Here is a 6846-nt window from a genome sequence, read left to right as displayed (position 1 = left end):
ACTTCCATCAAATTTGATAGTTGGCACCGACCTAGACAAGATCATCGATGAAGACGAAGACGATACTATTGGCATTGACCAAGACTAGATAGTTGCCTGTGACTGGGATTGTATGATAAGATCCTATTATGATCAAGATTAATGACTTCGACTAGTATTAGACTAGCAACCTCGACCAATGTTAAACCAATAATGTTGATTAAGATAGGATAGTTGACTTTCAATGAGATAAAGATCACTAGCGTTGACTATGATTGAAGTGCAAGCAACGACCGGGACTAAATGATCAACTTTCACCAAGACCAAAGTGCAAGGGCTTATTGTCCAGTCTTGATGGAAGTTGGTCATCTAGTCCCATTCATCACTGATGGTACGATCTTGGTGAAAATCTGTCATTTGATTCCAATAGGCACTCATGGTTTGGTTTTGGTGGAACTCGACCATCTAGATTGCCAGTTTTGACTAGGACCAAAATGCTGACAATGTCCGTGTTGCTTTTAAATTTAAATATATAATTTAAAATTTAAAATTTTACTTAAAGTCCAAGCAAAAGATTTTATTGTTATAATTTAAAATTTTTTATACTATCCAAGTAAAGAGTTTAAAATATATAAATTTTAAATGTGAGATTTTAAATTTAAATTTTCATACCAAATTCACTCATCTAAATACAACCTAAGGGAAGATGAAGCAAAAATTTGCCACTTTTCTAAATTAAAAAAAGAGAATTACATGGATGTTCCATATAAAAAAATTAAATATCTATAAGTTTCAAATACTTGTAAATTCTGAAGTTTAATTTGTAAATATTGAAATTTGAGTTGTAAATAAGCTGAAAAAAATTTGAGACGTGAATGTAATATTTCCATTAAAAAAAATAATAATTCCAACACAAATTTTGGTCTTTCTATGTAATTTCTGAAAGTCAAGGAAGAGTAAGTTCCAATGTCAATTTCCCATTGACAAGACAGAGACTACAAAGCACGACGCAGGGCCTGCTGCTAGTGTTAGTGTTTGGGAAGTGAGCAAGAGCAAAGGCAGAGAATGGGAAAGGTAATGCCTTTTCTGGGAATGGTGATAGCAATTCTGAGCCAAACAGGTAGCCAAGTGGTAATTAAAATTGCAATGAATGGTGGAATTGACAAGTACGTCTTGATTTTCTACTCCTATGCTCTCTCCTTCCTCCTCCTCGTTCCCTTCACTTTCCTTTTCCGCAGGTTCAGATTTTTCTTTCCCTTCCTCTCTCTTTCAACTTCCTTGTTTGGTTTCAGCCATGAGGGCTTTAATCTAACAGTACTGTTTCTTTTTTCTTCTTTCTCAGGTCTCAGCCTCCGCCTCTTACCTTTTCCTCCATCTGCAGATTCTTCTTGCTTGCCCTGTTTGGGTTCGTACCTTGCTTCATAATGTGCTGCTCTTTTTTTTTTTTTTTTGGTGGGGGGTGTTTAGGGTGGTTTTCTATTTTTTTCCCCAATATGTAGTCATTGTACTTATTATGTTATTAAAAAGTCTAAGGTGATCAAGCTGTTGAGGTGATTACAAAGCCAAGTTAATTAAGCTTTTGAGGGTTGTCGAGACCTCTAGCCCTAGCCTTCCCCTTTTCTTTCACTATTTTTATCTTATTGTGTTTTATGTTTGCTTTAATGATTTGATTTGGGATTGCACTTATTAGTAATTTGCTTATCTGAAAATTACTCTTAAATTTTAATCTAGGGATTCATTATTTTGAGAATCACTATAGACTTACTTCTTGTCTCCAAAATTTTCAAGTTTTTGGGAGGGTATTCATTTTTCTTAGAACCACAATGAGATTTTTGTATAGTGATTCAGTCCTTTGATTTTATATTTATTTATTTTTAGGCTGTCTTATTTTTCTTCTATATATATATATATAAACTCTTATATGCTGAATTGATAAACAGATCAATCAAGAGTCTTTTCACTTCTTTCTTTCATTTTCCTTCACTTCTCCCATCTCAATAAAATAATGTGTGGTTGAGATGGGGAAAATGAAGGAAAATGAAGAAAAGAAGTGGAGAGATTCCTCTCATATGAATAAACACAATACAGCTCGCAGTATTTCCAGTCTCTTTCTCTCTCTCTGTTTTTTTTTTTCTTTACAGTTTGATTTTTCTGTCTTATTGATTTTTTTTTTACTGTATTTTTCTTCCAATACTTTTGATAGAAATAGTTACTTAACAATGCAGATTTTCAGCGACTATACTGGCTTATGTTGGCATAGATTTAAGCTCACCGACTCTGGCCACTGCTCTGTTCAACCTCGTTCCTGCTTTCACTTTTGTGCTTGCTCTCATTTTCAGGTTCTGTTTTTTATTTTTCTTTTTTTTTTTGGGACTCATCATTGCTTGTGATTTTTCAAAAATAATAGTACAACTTTCTTAATGTTGGACTTAGAGAGATAGAGTATCACTGGACAATTTTTTTTAAGCAAAATTAGAAGGAAATGTTATTTCTTACAATAAATAGTTAAAAATCATCTCTCTACTTTTGGATGACTTTGTGTTGATGATGCAACGGTGATTTGATCGATGCCAATGCCAGATTCCATGGATGAAAAATGCTTCTCACGTGGTTTCAAAAGCAAGATGATAGATTATACGGCGCCGTTTTCTTTTTTAAAATTATATATCACAAGTGTTCTAAATTTAATTATGATTTAATTTTATTTTTTAATTTTAATTTTTTTATCATTTTATTATTTTTTTACTGTTAATTGACCATTCAAGTCCTACATTATTTTTATTTTTTATTATAAAATATTTGAGTTAAGAGTCAAAAATTACTCTTCAAATAAAAGTTGAAAAACAAAAATGACTCTTAATCTAATAAAAATATTAAAAAAATAATAAGACCTATTAATAATTAATGAATGTTAGGTATTTTTAATCTCAAAGACTCAAGGGAACAGAAAGAATTTTTAAAATTAAAAAACAAAATTAATTTATAATTAAATTTAAAATCATTTATAATTTTTTTATACAATTTAATAATAAAAATGACCCACACTCATGTATTATAAGTTTTTGCTAATTGGGAAAAGTTCACCAACATTCATTCCCACTTGATTTTTTCCTTTTCCTTTTCCTATCCTTTTCTTTTCTTTGCTTATCTTTTTGGTTTGATGGACCATCGATGTAAATTCACATAAAAGTAAGGGGCAACCAACCTGAGGACCTTCAAAAGTAAGATAATTAGTTAATTACACTACAAGTCCTTTCAATTATGAAATAATTGTAGAAGCCCAAAGGCCCTCTTTGTAAGTGCGGTTTTTATTGAAAAGATGACAATGTCCTGTCATAAATATATGTTCGCATGTTTAATACCAGACGTTCATTAATTCACAACAATAAGCTCATACATTTGTAAATAGTTATAAATATGTGAAGCTGTATCTATAAGTATGTAAATATATTGTTGTGAATATATGAACTTACGCTAGAGAATATATAAATCTATTTATGTGAATATGTGAACCTCTATTTATGAGAACATCTACTAGCAAATATACAAATATATACTTAAAAATTAGGGGCATTTTCATCTTTTCAACAAAAATGTTATATACTTAAAAATTAGGGGCATTTTCATCTTTTCAACAAAAATGTTATTTGTAAAGAGAAACCCTGAGCCTAAACAATTATTTCATAGTTTAAAAGACATGCAGTGTAATTATTTCACTTTCAAGAATCCTCTAGAAGTAATATGGAGTCGTGGCGGGTGGCGGGTGGCAACAAGTTGTGCAATTAAGATTACTTCCAAAAAGAAATAGGGAATTAATAATTATGCATGGCTTTATTGCATTGATTGTGGACAACTTTTTAATAAAAAATTGGTCAAAAAGAAACTTTTTTTCATAAAAATCTAGAGAAAAAATATAAAATTATATAATCTTTTAATAAAAAATATAAAACTTCTTAATTTTATTTTTTAAAGAAAATATTTAAGCATTTTAACCTTAAAAAATTAGCATATTTAATAAATCAAACTATAAGAGTTGAATTAAAAAAAAAAGAACTATCAAGACCTAATTCAAAATTAAAAGAAACTATAAGGTCATATAAATATATTTTTCTTTTATTTTAACAAGTTTTCACATCTCTCAGTAAATAATACAATGATTTTGTGTATTATACACAACCTAATCTTGTAATTTGCAGCATGTGAATTGAACTTGTAGTCTCTCAACTTTGAATGGTGGTTCAGGATGGAAGTAGTAGATTTCAGAGAATATAGAAGCCAAGCTAAAGTGTTAGGAACTATAGTATCAATTGGTGGAGCATTTGTTGTGATATTCTACAAAGGCCCACCAATCTTCAAGAATCATTCTGCAGTTTCTACTTATATGTATCTTTTCTCATCAGCACAATCCAACTGGGTCCTGGGAGGCTTTTATTGTGCTACTGATTCTTTCTTGACTTCACTTTGGTACATCTATCAGGTTGGATCATTCACTTTGTTTGAAGCTGTAAGCAATACTAGTGTTGAGTGTTTAAGTACGGAGAGAATTGATTTTTTCCTACTTTTCTTTTGCAAAATGTTTCAGGCACCAGTCATCCAGAGCTACCCTAATGTAATGGTGGTAGTCTTGTTCCAGATTTTTCTTTTCCGCAATTATGTCTGCAATATTTGCCTTAATTGTTGTTACAGATCCATCAGCATGGGTATTAAGACTTGATATGGGGTTGATTTCCATTTTCTACCAGGTAATTTTTTTTAAGCAAAATAGTTGAGTTGAAATCTAAAAACTTATCCTAGCACATAGCACAAGCCTTATGGCATAAAAGAGCATTAAACAAGGTCCTTGTATGAATAATGAGAATTGAAACTACATCGTGAGAAGTGATATGATAGTATGGTGTGTTAAGAGATCAATTTCTCAATAATATGCCTCCACTTAACTCTTAAGTTGAGGTGGCTATTTGAAAGTTTACTTGATTCATTAGAAAGTATATATGGCGATGAAAAAGAAACGGTCAGTTATAAAGGTACAGAGAAATAAAAAAATTTGTGTTGTTATTGATTCAGAATGCTAATTTGTGGTTCATCACATAGGCAGTGGTTGCAACAGTGATCCGCTTCATTCTGTGCACATGGTGTGTGCAGAAAGCTGGACCTCTGTTTTGTACAATGTTCAAACCTATAGGAATCATCTTCACTGTTATCATGGGTGCACTTTTTCTTGGAGATGATTTTCACCTTGGAAGGTAAAATTTGCACGTGACTCTCTCTCTCTCTCTCTCCTCCCTCTCTCCCTCTTTCTATCTGGATTCATAGAAACTTGAACTCAAAATCTCATACTTAAGTAGCCATAGTCTCTTCCATTAAGATCAAAAGCCTATTAGTGATATCATATATTATCTTGAGAAAAAGCAATTATTGATCTCTATAATTTTATTATATTTTGTTATTGGTTCATGTATTATTTTTTTCATTATTCTAGGTCTCTATAATTTCTTCTGTTTGTAATGTTAGTTCTTTTATTTTTAAATATGCCTTGAAAAATGATGATATAGCACTAATTATATTAAATTAGTTGACGTACAACTAATAACATCATTTCACTCTGCTCATCAAACAGAGGTTACATTTTTATTTCATTTGTTTTCACAAATTTCGAACTTGTCTCTTTTCCTCTACTTTGGTTTCAATTGCAACACCAAAATCTCTCTCTCCGTTTTTTTTTAAAACTCTAAAGCCAATGATTATTACTTTTGGTTAATGTTGATATTGGAGCTTATTTTGGCTTCGTATAGTTATTAAGTATGGTCTTCAGTATCTTCTAATTGCCCTTCATTTCTTTGTATTTTATAATTGTCCCGTCTCTTTCTTTTTTATTTTAATATGCAGCACAAGATTTAATACCATTAATTACAATATGTCAAAAAATTTAACATCATTAATGCCATCCCTCTAATCATATTAAAAATAGAAGGATTAATATTGCAGATGAAAAAAAAATTATAGGAGTCTAATGTAACAAAAAAGTTAAGAAATAAAAAACAAAACACAATAAAATTATGAAGACTAATAATTATGTTTTTCATACAATCTTCTTAATATACATATGTGTGTGTATTAAGTATTCTTTTAACATGTCTGGTTGTGATTAACTTTACATCTTTTTACTTGAATTGAGTCTAGCGATGCGTGTTTATTCTTTTAAAGATATAACTTTAAATCTTTACATTTTACTTATTTTTTTTATTATTAATTTCTGTAATTTTTTTTAATATTTTAAATTTTTATACTTTTATTTTTTATTATTTTAAATTCCTTCATGAACAAAGTGTAGGGACTTTAAAGGGATATAAAATAATAAAAAATAAAAGTGTATGATGTAAAATACTGAAAAAAAATACAAAAATTAATAATAAAATATAAGTAAAATATAATAATTTAAAGTTATATTTTTTTATTGTGTTATTGATAGTAAAATATTTTGAATGAATGTATTGCAGTTTGGTGGGAGCAGTTATAATTGTGTTGGGATTTTATGCTGTGATGTGGGGCAAAGGTAAAGAAGAGAGGAAGGGTGAAGCAACGTTTGATAACTTGGACTCATCCTGCCACAGTGCTCCTCTCCTGCAAAACAAGACCTAACTTGCGAAGTACCATATACATATATGTATGGATTTTAGTTAGAGATTAAATGAAAGGCAAAATTATCCGTAAGTACTATATGTATATATATATATATATATGGATTTTAATTTTTAAAAAGTCCCATCGAATGTACAAATGTTCTTGAATTGCTGACTTTACTCGTAAATTTGTAATTAGTTTTGTGTATATTTACCAAAATACCCTTGTTTGAAAATAAAAAATTAT

At 29.9% G+C, this 6846-nt stretch overlaps 1 pseudogene; it reads left to right on the top strand.

Annotated features, from left to right (window-relative positions):
• The first annotated feature begins 1022 nt into the window (after window positions 1-1022).
• LOC129284390 (WAT1-related protein At5g40240-like) lies at window positions 1023-6846 on the top strand (annotated as a pseudogene).

This window comes from Prosopis cineraria, unplaced genomic scaffold, assembly GCF_029017545.1.
Source record: "Prosopis cineraria cultivar Desert tree isolate PC_DT_omini unplaced genomic scaffold, ASM2901754v1 PC10, whole genome shotgun sequence".
Lineage (NCBI taxonomy): Eukaryota > Viridiplantae > Streptophyta > Magnoliopsida > Fabales > Fabaceae > Prosopis > Prosopis cineraria.
This window is presented reverse-complemented; position numbering and strand designations above follow the sequence as displayed.